Below are 14864 nucleotides of genomic sequence, written 5' to 3'. Positions count from 1 at the left end.
TGGAGGCGTTTTGCTGCCAATTTTCTGCCACTTTTTACAGAAACATCTTCGACCAACAATCCCTTTGCATTTTTATGGAACCCAAAATACTTCCACGCTTTAGATTTTAAAAGGCAGACAGGGGTGGACTGGGACTAAAAAGTGGCCCTGGACTTTCTGGCCCAGAGCAGCCCACCAAACCTGGCCCCCAACACACCAGCGCATTGATTTCAATTTCAGGCTCAATTTCACATTTTTGTGTTGAAAAAAAAAAAAGACATTTCTGTTGACTGCTAGTCATGACAACAGGCCCCACCAGTGCAAAAACTCTCATAACTTTAAAATATATAAAACTACTGTGAATGTGATGAGTGGATTTTTTTTAGAGAAAGCACTAGAAATAAGCAGACAAATAACATGTCCAAAAACATACAGATGTTAGGTTAAAATGTACATGAAAGTATAAGGTAAATTGTGTATTTTAGGTGCTGTGACAAGTCAGCATTTCTTCAAAGTTTTAAAGATCTAGAAGTGCAGATAAACTATTGTTTTAGTTAATGAGGTGGTAGAAACAAGTATAATAATAATATATTATATTTGTATATATAGCTATTCAAGATCATAAAATGTTGTTTAAAATAGTCAGATGAAGAAAGTGTCACAAATTTCATGTCAGTTATTCACATAACTATGTGTAAATGTTTATTTTCTAAAAATCAATGAAAACAGAGTTGGCCTGAATATGTACAAATATAAATATAAATATATGCAAAACAAAATAAACATACCTCTTAAAGTGTAGATCTTTTCAGATATTTTACAGATTATCTGTGAGTTTGTTGCATCTTTATATCTGCAGTGTTTTAATTCCTTCCTCAGATTATTCTTAAGAAAAAGTGAAAAGCCCTATGCTCTGACAAGCGCTGTTTCTGCTATCCTTTAAACAAAGACTCAAATAGCCACAAAGTAATATTTTTCATGACTTATTTTCTGCATTTTTATCAGGCGTGTGCATTATTCAAAAAGCCGCACTTCAGCTCCCAGTAATGCTTTGCGGTATGAATAAATTATGCAAATGACTATGTACTTCTCATAGCTTTACTGTTAGCCGATTTTATTTATGCAGCTGTTATTGTATTTGTTGTAACTTGCAGTTATTTGTCATTTTGTGATTATTCAGAGCTCATCTTATATTTAAGAGAGGGAGAGAGAGAGAAGAGGGCTCGCCGGCCCCCCAACACAACGCCAAATGATCCTCAGCCAGCTGCACTGCCACCTCAGCAACGCCGGCCAATGTCACTGGACTCACTCAGCCGCTCCAGCACCACCTCTCCTCTGCGTTGCGATCTTCAGCCAGCGGCGAAGACTTGATGAAAACACCTTCCTCCACCAAAATCCCAGGTTTCGGCACCAATGTGACACATCATGCACTCTCTTGTTGAAGGAGGAAGCAGGAGCTGGGTGAACAATCCAAATGTAAGTCTTTTTCTTTTTTCTTTTCTTCTTTTTTTTTTTTACATTAACTGGCTTTTCAGCCCAATAAATAAACACACACAGATTCGCTTTCCAGCAGTTACTTTAAAGGTCTCTCCCGAACTGCAGCTCTGGCTCCTCTTTATCTCTCTCAAGGCTGATTGCGATAATTCTCCCCCAGCCGTCCATCCTTATTGCTCTGCCATGCCCTGCTTGCCACAATCATCTTTACCTTAAAAGAGTTTTTTTAAATAATCATTCTGTAATAGGGTCCGCGCGGGCATGTTGGAGTCCAGGGTGGACGCCTATATCACCTGTAGGATGGGCCGGTATTTGCGCAGCAGCAGGCCGGCCCAAATTACCCAGCGGCCCACCAGGAAAATGCCCAGTGCTCTCGATGGCCAGTCCACCCCTGTAGGCAGATACACTCAAAAAAGAGCTCTTTGCTGAACTTGATTCAATTGTGGACAGTGGTTCCACTTGTTTGAAATTAGTTTTCTTAACTTAATTACTATGTAATCTCAACACAAACACTTTGTGTGGAAAGAGCCTAGTTGAATTGGATAAACCCAACAAAATTAGAAGTGTCAATGTAACTCAAATCTCTTATTTTTCTTTATGAACTAACTAGTGAAAGTAATGTTAGCATGCTAAATACATGCTGGTTGGAAGCACTACAGAGTGTAGTTTAGTAACTATGCTATGGTTAGCACAGCAATTGCTCAACGACGCGAGCAATCAATTTTATGTGTGATAACTACCTGTTCTCATCGTTAGCTCAAGCTCCACTCTTCACCATAATGGTAACCCCCAAAACTCCAACATAACAGAAACTCTTCTAAATCTCAACACAACAAAACATTAAACACTAACAAGTATCCATGTTTATATTAATCTTGCAAAAAAACACATAAAATAACACTTAATTTTAATATTTACTCTGCCTGTCGAGTTCCATGCAAAGCGTGCTGGGAGATGGAAATGCCCTGCCCAGCTTCATCAATGTTACTGTGAAGACTTCACAGCAAGAGGGAAGGAGGACACAGGGAATCGGGTTTTCCAGTCACAGGTAAGGCTCTTTTAATTGGCGACTTTTCTGGTTTACAGCTTCACAATAATTCATCAGCTTCACAATAACTCATCAGGTTAATAACCACTCATTAGCTTCACAAACAGACTTCTGGACCCAGACTCACTCCCTCTCTGCTGGTGGCGTGGCCACTTGTATGCCGCTCTCCCCATGCTCACTGGAATAAAAGACAGGAGTTAGACATAATCTAGCACAGGTGTAAGCGTCCTTACCTCTTTCTCTCTCTCCGGACAGATGCTCGACCATGCCCCTGCTGCCAAAGTTACATTAACACCACAAAAACTATTTATGTAGTCCCAACTCAAATGGATTAAGTAAACTTCTATTTCACAAATTTAAATGGATAGAATGCAAGGAAATCAAGTGGTGACAAAATGTTCTAGATTTGTGTGGCTTTCATTCATTGAAGTAAATTGAACAAGTAGCAAAAATCCTTTTTTGGGGGGGGGGGGGCGGGGGCTGCATTCCTCCTTCAGCCATGCTTCTCATCCACATTGGTTTGTTCACATCAGAGTGCGCATGTGTCATTTACAGTATGCCACATGCATGCAGTGTTGTGAAGTTTGATGGAAAAAAAAAACGACTGTGCGATCGGAAAAATCTAAACAATTTGACAAAGTTTATCTAGAAGTATTTGCAGTATTTTGAAGTGCCCACAATAATATCTTGCATGTAATTACCGTGAAATACCATATTACTGAATACCTTCACATGCCTAGTTTCAGTGTTGCTGTAAAGCAGTGGGAACAGGAGGGTTTGCCTATTTATCTTTCCTTTCTGTTGTATAACAATTTTAAATATATTTGATTTTTTTTTTCTGTCTTTTGAAAAATAGCTTTATATTTTTGAAAACATGCACTCTGTATTTAAAGTTATGAAGTAAATATTTTGCTTTTGAAGTTTATTTTACTGTTGTACATTTACCATATACAGTTTGTGGTAGCTGTTGCCTTTATGTCAGTGAGCTTTTTTGTTTCTTAATTTAAAAAAAAAAAAATTATAAACGTCAAAATTTGATATGTAAAAAGGAAAGTGTTTTTTTTTTTTTTTTTTTTTTTATTCGTTAACTGGTCACAATTTTTTTGAAAATGTCCACAATTTTTAATGACCTTTTTGCCTTTAATAGTTCATTTTAAATGGTCATGCGATGTGATTAATTTTTAAAAGTACAACCAGTCCATGTAGTTTGATGTCATAAAAACTTGCATGCATAATAGTTCTAAAAGAACTGGCAAAATGCTGTTTAAAATACTTTTAGGTGGAATAAAACATTTCACACTGCAGGATGTCAATTTTCTGAAAATATTTAATGTCAACTACCCATACAGTAGGGCTAGTGCATAGTGCATTTGTGCACACAATGTCTCTTCTCCACAAGGGTTCACAAGGTGATGGCAACTTATTATTGTCTGTCTTTTGAAAAATGTACTCTTATCCACCCAGTGAAGTCATGGTAAAAGAAAGTCTCCTCCTTTCTTGCACAACACAACAGATACAAGCTCCCAGATATCTACACATATGTGGACAAGCCATTAAATCACATGCTCATTCCATGTTCTTTTATGCTGCTCTCTTGATAATCACCCACCAGGAAAGCTCTAGCACTCTCCTTAAGAGAACACTTTAACTTCATTTGTAATTAGATTGATTTTCAATGCTTTTAGTGTTGGAATGAGAGGAGCACCATGACAGACAAGAGGTTTCCAATATTACGGCATGTCTCATATGCGTCTCACTTCTGCCAGTAGGTCTGATTGATTCCTGTTTGACTTTACTGAATCAGGTACAAAATATCCTTTGAGATCCAAGTCTCTAGGACTACACCGATGTGTTTTGACATAGACTGTCCCTGAACCTGACATAAAATTCATTAGATTTATCATATTTGCCATTTGGCTATATTCAGATACTACTTTTGGATTTATTGCTAATTTGTCATGAAGTCGTTGCACCTGCATAAATATTGATCCTCATAGCACAAAAAAGAAAAATCAGTGGATATTAAAAGTAGGCCACTATTCCTAAAACTTTTTACGCTTAATTTTATGGGAATCAACATTTGCATCTATCTTTCATGATGGTTTACATCATTCTTTGCTTTGAAATCGGTTGCGAAACACTGCTGTAAGGTGAACGTTGCCTGCGTTCTATGGCTTCAGAGGAAGAGTCATTGGTGAGTCGTATATATTAAAATCAAGAGATTTATGAAACAGTTCTGGGGGACACAAAGCTCAGTGATCTCATCTATCTCCACCAAACGGAAACCTGAAGATCACAGGGCTTTTTATTGGGGTTAACACGGCGCTTCTAATGCCCTTCATGCCTTGACATCTGAGCACATTAAAGAATTTCATTAATTAATCTCCAGGGTGGCATACAAAAAGGTGAAGTATGTAGGATTGAGACACATCGGATGAATCTAGAGCACTGATGAGTTATACAGGGCATTGCAGGAGTCTCAGGGGAAGTAGCACATCATGCTCTTAATGTGCGACAGAATTATTCAATGTGTTTTTGCTCCATTTCTATGCACCACTGAATTCTGTCTGATTTCATGCTTAAACAGAATTACCCAGCAGCCTCTGCTGACGCTGAGCCAACAGAGTGCAACTCCTCTCTTCTTTTGCTTTTACCTAATATAGAGCACAACAGTAGGGTTTCAAAAGTAATAATGCAATTAATTTTCTCCATAGAGAAATTGATTTTTAATGATGACCAGATATAAATGTTTCAAAACAGAACTTTCATGAGTTCCAAGGTTGCTAAGCGATGATACTTTATGCTTCTATAGAAGTCACAAGTGAGCGTTATTTCAGCTTTAACAAAAAAAAGCTACACTACACTACCCATAATCCTGAGGAGAGACCCACCAATCAGAGAAGTCGCCATTGCCATGGAAACAAATCATTGTAAAAGAGTTCAGCAGCAATTGCCCACTCCCATTAAGTATGCTTATTGTGAATGACATAACTGAGTTGGTCCCCCGACCAGAGCATGCGAGCGGAGTGGAGCGAATTGTCCCTGCACTCAAATATTCGCTCATGTGCGATCGCTCAACTCCAACGCACAGGTTCAAAAGTCATCACCCATGAGCAAGAGCGATGTTGGAGTGGAGCGGCTTAAAATGAGAAAGAAATGAGACAGAATTTCTTTGTCAACATTCTTGTTTATTTTTTTGCATCAGGTACAAAAAACAATCCCACATCATACTGGCATACAACCTAATTTGGCAACTGCACAAACAATGCCTTGTTTTAGGCTACTTAGACTAATAGACTTGTTCTCTTTGCCCTATTTGGATGGGGTTATTTTATATGGGGACATAGGGTAATGTAACAGCCTAATTACCAGAGCTTCTCATTGATTTTAATACCGTGCTAATCATTCATTTCAGTAATTTGTTTTCAGACATTTTGCTGGCTGCGCTTTCCCACGCCGGTAAAGATAATAGCGTCTTTTACCTGTCAAAGCTCGGTAAAAATAACCCATTATTTTTATCCCATGTGAAATGACATGTTGGTAAAAAGCCAATGAATCTGCACTGTCCAACCTGTGAACCATTTAACTCATTGTTTCTAAAGTTCACCAGTTGTCTGTAGTGGATGTTGGTCATTGAGAAGACACCAGAAAATGTAAGACGCGCTTCAAAACTTAATCTAACATTGGCTGTTGCTTTTGGACTGATGCATGAAAAAACAAACAAGCATCTGGCGTCACCATTCTCTTAATTGCAAAAGTAAACATTGTTTTCAAACAGCTTCTTAGATCTTGAAAATTGAGACATTGTAAAAACAGCGAGATGTGGTGTTGGTTATAGACGACCATCCAGCATGTGTTTACATAGAAAAACAATTGAAAAAAGCACAGACGTGCACAAAACTATGTTCGGTTTGAGCAGTCCCTAACGTGTCCGTTCGTGCATGTCTGTGAGTGAGAGCGTGTGTTTGAAACAAGGTCAGGTAGCAGACCTCTAGTGTGCATTGCATTGTTAAAGCATCACATCTCTATTTAAATAAATTGAGTCGAATCTCCTGTGCGGAGCTCTATTTATGTTTTAGGCAGAGTTGCCTGTGTAGAGTGTTGCAAATCAGTCACTTATGGTGGTTAGGATGCTGCCTTAGAAGTAGCAGGAAGCCACGAGGCACCTCTCTAGATTTTGGAACAGAGCGAATGTGTTCACTTAGTTTTTGACTTCGTATCATTTTGGAGACTTTTGTTCAGATTTTAGATTCAGTTATACAGGGCAGGGCAACTGTGTGCTATGTGCTACTTAGTGGAGCTGTGCTGATGGCCTTGCATTAAGGAGTTCAATACCTGCTTCAAAACTTAAAAGCACCAGCCCTGAATCACAAGAGTGGGGTCACCCGTCTGTTCTCCATGCATGTATCACCCTGACAGTCGGAGCCAAGCTTGCATTTGCTGTACCATTAGTGGTAATTTACAGGCATATTTCATAGGGCACGGAGGAGGTTGGATGGCTCAAATTAAGGGCTGTGGACAGGAGCTGTGTGTGTGCCTGTGCATGTATAGCAGACTTGAGGGGTGTCCTCAGTTTTTTGGAGGGCACCTGCCTCCATAGAGAGGTGCATGTCAGTGAGTGCTGAAAAGTGATGCTCATGGAAGCTTGCATCAATTAACTGTTCACCCAGAATTGTTCCTCATCTCCAGACTCATTAACAGTCCTCTCTTCACATTAGTGGTGCGATTTCAGGAGATGCCGGGTGAAGCAGCGCTACTGCACATACCTCTACATAACGGCTGAGGCGTTGGGACAAACAAACCCTATTTCTCCCGTCTCCTTATTTTCTTCCTGTTTTAACATGCACAACAAAATCTAGAAAACCCATAAATATTGATTGACTAGATTTGTGTAGTAAATCTATAAATGTTTTATTTGTAACTCAAAGTGGAGCATTCCCTGATGCTCCAGCATGTTTAATCCTTAACTGCATGGGTGTTTCACCAAACATTATTACATACTTGGGTCTTTAGCTACCTAGCATGTATATCTAATACAAATGGATCTACAAAATGCCCAGATAGTGTCAAGTTTTCTAAACATTTTCAAGACAATTAGAAAATAATAGAATATATTATATATTTTGATGTTTTATTTTTCATAAATCAAAGAGATGATGCAACAAATATAGAACAGGATTCATTACTTCCACACTGAAATTTCATGAGAAATTGCATGTCTTAAGGTCAATATTAGGTCAAAAATGGCAAAAAAGAAACCACTTTCTCTAGAAACTCGTCAGTCAATCATTGTTTTGAGGAATGAAGGCTATACAGTGCTTGAAATTGCCAAAAAACTGAAGATTACATTCAAAGGTGTACACTACAGTCTTCAAAGACAAAGGACAACTGGCTTATCAAGAACAGGAAGAAATTTGGAAGGCCAGATGTACAACTAAACAAGAGGATAAGTACATTAGAGTCTCTAGTTTGAGAAATAGACGCCTCACATGTCCTCAGCTGACAGCTTCATTGAATTCTACCTGCTCAACACCAGTTTCATGTACAACAGTAAAGAGAAGACTCAGGGGTGCAGGCCTTTTGGGAAGAATTGCAAAGAAAAAGCCACTTTTGGAACAAAAACAAAAATAAAAGTTTAGAGTGGGCAAAGAAACACAGACATTGGACAACAGATAATTGGAAAAGAGTGTTATGGATCTTAACCCCATTGAGCTTTTGTGGGATCAGCTAGACTGTAAGGTGCGTGAGAAATGACTGACAAGACAGCCACATCTATGGCAAGTGCTACAGGAAGCGTGAGGTGAAATGTCACCTGAGTATCTGGACAAACTAACAGCTAGAATGCCAAGGATCTGCAAAGCTGTCATTACTGCACATGGAGGATTTTTTGATGAGAACTCTTTGAAGTAGTTTAAGAAGTTCTGAAGTCCTGACTATACATTGTGATCAGTTGAATGCCACTTTGGTGAATAAAAGTACCAATTTCTTTCCATAAGAGCAAAATCTGTACAGTATTCCAAACTTTTAGCCGCCAGTGTATATCAAGTCATTCACTGACACATCAGTGCCACCTTGAGTACGAAATAGCGTGTATAATATGTATACATGCATATGGAATACTTATAGTTCACAATAGTTACAAAGAATATCAATGTAATATAAAAGTTATTTGTATGAATAATATACTGAAATTTCATGTAAAAACAAAAAAAAAAATCCTCCAATGGTAAACTTATATAGATGTGAAATAATCATACAAATATGATTCATGGAAGCACAAAAAAACAAAAACGTCACTATTACATTATTTATCTCGCTTCTTTAATGATCCTATACAATTCTGGTAACACTTTTGTTATAAAAAAAATATACAGTATATATTTTTGTTACAATATTCAGAAGAAAAATTGAGGAATACTAAAGATTTGTGGACAAAACTCCAAAAATTAGATGAGGTACAGGGGGAGGAATGAGGTCCTAGGTCCAAGACCCCGTATCTAGTATGCATTAAAGGGTTAAAGTGGATTATTGTAGACAAATGTTTTTCAAAAATTGCTCTGAAATGTCTGATAACACTTAAATCCCCTTACTGCAAATAATAATAATTAAAAAAAATGATGCCCTGCATCATTTCCATGTACAGTCTGAAACGCAATTGTCCTTGTGTTCCGCTGCCGAAGAGCAGTTCAGAGTCTCTTTCCCTTCACCTTTGAAAGAATCCAATGTTAAGGTTGTACAAAGTAACATTTATCTTTAACAACACTATCAAAGTGGATAGCAGGCACAACAATGGCACTACAACATGGGCCGCCATCTTGATTGTTTTCGAACATCTATCCATCCATCCATCCATCAATTTAAGGTCTCCAGTTAACTTAACCTGCATGTCTTTTTGAACTGGGGGGAAACCGGAGCACCCAGAGGAAACCCACATGAACACGGGGAGAACATGAAATACTCCACACAGAAAGGCCCAGTTTAGCTGGGACTTAAACCCGGGACCTTTTTGCTGTGAGGCAACAGTGCTACCCACTGTGCCACCCCTGTTTTCGAATATCGCCATTTTCAAATTTATCCACTTGGGAGAGTGTTTTCGCTGGACAAAAACTCCATCTCAGTGTGGACGGAAGGCTAAAACGTAGCAAAATGTATGCGTTTTCAAACGAAAACCTACTAGTGTGAATGTGGCCTTTTGAAAAGCAAACATTGATTTGAAATTTTTAATAAATAATGACTGAAAAGTTGAGACAAACTGACTTTTCTCCTGTCTCCTTAATTTTTTCTGTTTTTAACAGACTTCTTAAAGGGCGGTCACACTACACATCACGCGCCATTCATTCTCATTCAAACGCATCTGAACGTGGGGGACCGGAAACGTGAAGAAATATAATAAGACGAAACTTGGCGAATCTGCATGACAAGAGGACACGTGACCAATAGAAGATCAAAAGGTCACACACTGACCTCTTGAAATTCAAAGGATGCATATTTCAAAGCTGAATGTTTTTATTGTCACTGGAAAGTGAGTGGACGGTATTTTCTAAAATTTTGAATATGATATTATGTATTATTTGGGAAATGTTATTTACTAAAACCAGAAGCCCTCAAGTGGGACATCATATCCTGGTCCGTTGCGTTGTCCGAAAAAAATGTGCATGCTCAAAGCCTAGTGTGACTTCCCCTTTATCTGTTGAGTCAGTTTCTTGGGCGGGGTCTGCAACATGAGCTATAGTAATAGTGATGTTTGCTATAGCAAATATTTTCTTGCATGTGTTATATGTTACAGCACTTTGAGTGCCTCTGCACAATGAAAAGTTATTTTATAAATTCAGGTAAATATTAAAGGCTAACTAATTAGATAAGTCAGCTTAAATATGTTAAAGACATTTTGAATAAAAAGCATTGTGGCTAAGGTATCGGTGTTGTGTATGCACTCTTTTAGACATATCAAAAGGTTCTTCATGCAGTCTGTGTTTGGCATTCAAAGTGACATGCCCACGGGGCTCTGAGAAAGAGCTGTGCATGTTTGTGTGTGTGAATGACAGGTGGGATTGACATGGGCATGACAGATGACACATGGGTGCACAGTTTCCAGCACATTATGAACTTCTCTCCAAGGCTCTCAGCAGAGTAATTTTTTAAGGTAAGTGCAGTGGAAATGCACATCACAAAGTTGACCTGCAGGTCAGAAGACAGTAGTAAACATCACATTGACAGGCCCCTGTCTGAGGAGTGCACCTTGAAATCTATTTACGGCCTCTGTGTGCTTGTTTTTGGCGTAAGGTTGATCTAAATGTTGTAAGACACTGTAATACAACTGTGACAAAGTAATGGATTGTGAATTTAAAGGTCAAATGTATAAATTCTGTGCCATGAACAGAATTGCAAAAAATACTGATTGTTGCAAAACAGGTTACCCAAACATTCCTACTGCCCCACTTGCTTTCTTCCATTGTCATCCATTATCTAAATATGGAATCTAAGTCCTAGTTCTTGTGAATGACATGCAGTGGTAGCTCAGCAGTTAAGGCTCTGGGTTACTGATCAGAAGGTCAGGGGTTCAAGCCCCAGCACTGCCAAGATGCCACTGTTGGGCCCTTGAGCAAGGCCCTTGACCCTATCTGCTCCAGGGGTGCCATATCATGGCTGACCCTGCACTCTGACCCCAGCCTAGCTGGGATATGTGAAAAAGAAGAATTTCACTGTATATGTGCAAATGTATAATGTGTGATAAATAAAGAAATTATTATTATTAATTACAATATTTTTGATTATTACTTTTTTTTTTTTTTTTTTTTTAATACAATCAAAACATGATTTAAATTTAAACAAATGAAAACAAACAAGGCATGTTAACAGGTATTGGGACAGGAGAAAGAATTTAAACAAAATTAGATATACTTCACCTTTAAACTAAGCTGAAAAATGTTTGATCTGACTTTCTCACACATGGGCTGTTTTTAGGCACCTCTTACCCAGAGCTGTAAGAACATGCTGTGTCAATGTGTCAAATGAATACTGCATTAGGTGCAAAGTCATATTTTATCAAAGATGAATCTTTGCCTGCAGCAACAGGCAACTTAATCCGCAGAATGAAAATCAGAAATTTAATTTGATCTCTAATGTTCCATTGAATTTTTGGTTTATCAGCAGTATTGCGACCTCAAGATATTTGCATTTAACACTGATGTTTTCCTAACTGGCTGTATAGATAAGTTGAGTCCTGGAGCACAGACTGTTATGCACACCATTGCCTTTCAAGCAACATTATGACTATATGAAATACATACGTGTTTAAATCTTTGAAAACCTACAGGATTTATGACTTGTACTGTCTGCCCTCCTCTCTCCCTCTTTCTTTCCATAACTTTCTATCACCTATAATTGTAAACCTTAAAATGAAAATTCTGTCCTCATTTGCTCACTCTCATGTCAGCCTGTTTGACTTTTTCACAAAAGGAGTTATTTATAGTTTAATTGAATAGAAAAAGATGCAATGTAAGTGAATGGTGACTGAAGCTGTCATTTTGCCTATCATCTACTTTTATGTTTGATGGAAAAAGAAATTCATACAGCTTTGGAATAACATAAGGGTGAGTAAATGGGAGAAATATTCCTTAAATACAAGTTTTCTATACTCTCTCTGTAGCTGCCTCCCCTATATATTCCTGCCTGTCCATATTGCTCTACAGCTAATATGCCTTGGTGCCAAAACACTCCTCTCCTCCATCTCTTTCTCCATCCTTCGCTCATTTTTATTTATTGTCTTACATCCTGAGGACACGGCACCGTTCTCTGTTGTGTCCTTGAAGGTGGAGGGGGGAAGGTGTGGCCAAGATCAATGCTGGTCCCCGTTATATCAGTCATGATTCATATTTAATGCTTTAAATTATGGCTACCCCTCTCCCTCTTTTCCTCCTTTAGTCCTCCATGTCTGATAGTGACATATAACAGCACTGATAGGCTTAATTTACTGGGCATGCTCAGAAGGCTGTGACAAAAATTAGCTCTAAACCCTCTGATAAAAGGTGTAATAATTGAAAGTGGTCATATGGTAAATGTTTTTCTCTGAGAACCACTTATAATGGTAAAGTTTTTTTTTTTTCTTCACCAAATTTGCATTATTTAATTTTAATTTCCCACCTTTTTTCTGTCCCTTAGAATTGAACAGGTTTTTGCAGGTTTGTTGTCAGTTCCAATATAGTTTTTAACTTGCCCATCCTTAAATTATAGCCCATTTAAGAAATCTCAAGCCCATCCAAGACATTCTATTGGATAGGCATGAGAATTATGTTGGCATTTGTGGACAAGCATTAGCTTAGTTTAGGTCCTATTTATCCAACTGTATGGAGTATGGAGGGCCACAGGGATCAGTCTTAGGGCCTCTGCTTTTCTCCATATACAGTTGAAGTCAGAAGTTTACATTCACTTAGGTTGAAGTAATTAAAACTCATTTTATTTAACCACTCCACAGATTTAATATTAGCAAACTATAGATTTGGCAAGTCGTTTAGGACATCTGCTTTGTGCATGACATGAGTAATTTTTCCCAACAATTGTTTACAGACAGGTTGTTTCACTTTTAATTGACTATATCACAATTCCAGTGGGTCAGAAGTTTACATACACTAAGTTAACTGTGCCTTTAAGCAGCTTGGAAAATTCCAGAAAATGATGTCAAACCTTTTAACAGTTAGCTTCTGATAGGAGGTGTACTGAATTGGAGGTGTACCCGTGGATGTATTTTAAGGCCTACCTTCAAACTCAGTGCCTTTTTGCTTGACAACATGGGAAAAGCAAAATGAATCCGCCAATACCGCATAAAAAAAACTGTGGACCTCCAAGTCTTGTTCATCCTTGGGAGCAATTTCCAAATGCCTGAAGGTACCACGTCCACCTGTACAAACAATAGTATGCAAGTATAAACACCATGACGCCACGCAGCCATCATACCGCTCAGAAAGGAGATGCATTCTGTCTTCTAGAGATAGAGATTTGTAGTTTGGTGCAAATCAATCCCAGAACAACAGCAAAGGACCTTGTGAAGATGCTGGAGGAAACAGGTAGACAAGTATCTATATCCACAGTAAAATGAGTCCTATATCGACATAACCTGAAAGGCTGCTCAGCAAGGAAGAAGCCACCGCTCCAAAACCGCCATAAAAAAGTCAGGCTACAGTTTGCAAGTGCACAAGATCTTACTTTTTTGAGAAATTTCCTCTAGTCTGATTAAATAAAAATGGAACTTTTTGACCATAATGACCTTTATGTTTGGAGGAAAAAGGGTGAGGCTTGCAAGCTGAAGAATACCATCCCAGCCGTGAAGCATGGGGGTGGCAGCATCATGTTGTGGGGGTGTTTTGCTGCAAAGGGACTGGTGCACTTCACAAAATAGATGGCATCATAAGCAAAGAAAATTATGTGGATATATTGAAGCAACATCTCAAGACATCAGCCATGAAGTTAAAGCTCATTGCAAATGGGGCTTCCAAATGGACAATGACCCCAAGCATACCTCCAAAGTTGTGGCAAAATGGCTCAAGGACAACAAAGTCAAGGTACTGGAGTGGCCATCACAATACCCTGACCTCAGTCCGATAGAAAATGTTTGGGCTGAACTGAAAAAGCATGTGCGAGCAAGGAGGCCTACAAACCTGACTTAGTTACACCAGTTCTGTCTGGAGGAATGGGCCAAAATTCTAGCAACTTATTTAGAGAAGCTTGTGGAAGGCTACCCAAAATGTTTGACCCAAGTTAAACAATTTAAAGGTAATGCTACCAAATACCAACAAATTGTATGTAAACTTCTGACCCACTGGGAATGTGATTAAAGAAATAAAAGCTGACATAAATGTTTTCTTCAATTAAATGTCAGGAATTCTGAAAAACTGAATTTAAATATATTTGGCTAAGATGTATGTTCTGACTTCAACTGTATATACTTCCCCTGGGAGACATTATTAAAAACCATGGAATTAGTGTTTACTGTTACGCTGACGATACCCAACTTTATATTTCTTCGAAACCCAATGAAATTTCCCAGTTCTCCAAGCTAGCAGAGTTTATCAATGATATCAAAGATTGGGTGGCTAGATATTTCCTTCTACTCAATTCTGACAAAAGAGTACTACTAATTACTGGACCAAAAACCTCTAAAACTAAGCAGCTAAAATATAATGTACTAAAATGGATGTACTGTCACATCGTCTTCTACAGCAAAGAACTTGGGTGGTATATTTGATAGCAATTTGTCCTTTTGAAAATCACATTTGCAATGTTTGTAGAACAGCATTCTTCCACCTGAAAAATACGACACATGCTCTCTGTTTCTGATGCCGAAAAA

At 38.3% G+C, this 14864-nt stretch overlaps 1 protein-coding gene and 1 long non-coding RNA gene across 4 annotated transcripts in view; one reads left to right on the top strand and one right to left on the bottom strand.

Annotated features, from left to right (window-relative positions):
- Positions 1-14864, top strand: part of LOC127422828 (ORM1-like protein 3) — a 63277-nt gene that overhangs the window by 15097 nt on the left and 33316 nt on the right. The window contains exons 4-5 of one of the 3 annotated variants that reach the window (XR_007894228.1): positions 1160-2521; positions 9817-11270. The gene's annotated coding sequence lies outside the window, so the exon portion shown is untranslated. Of the gene's footprint in view, positions 1-1159; positions 2522-2616; positions 2956-9816; positions 11271-14864 lie in introns of those variants that run through there. The other 2 variants (XR_007894230.1, XR_007894229.1) reach the window with 2 other exon arrangements.
- Positions 2576-14864, bottom strand: part of LOC127422830 (uncharacterized) — a 71161-nt gene continuing 58872 nt past the window's right edge. Inside the window, exon 5 of the long non-coding RNA XR_007894231.1 lies at positions 2576-2699. This is a non-coding gene — a long non-coding RNA (uncharacterized LOC127422830). The remainder of the gene's footprint in view (positions 2700-14864) is intronic.

Source organism: Myxocyprinus asiaticus, chromosome 32, assembly GCF_019703515.2.
Source record: "Myxocyprinus asiaticus isolate MX2 ecotype Aquarium Trade chromosome 32, UBuf_Myxa_2, whole genome shotgun sequence".
Classification (NCBI taxonomy): Eukaryota; Metazoa; Chordata; class Actinopteri; order Cypriniformes; family Catostomidae; genus Myxocyprinus; species Myxocyprinus asiaticus.
Note: the sequence above shows the minus strand (reverse complement) of the source record. Positions and strands in the feature narration are given on the sequence as shown.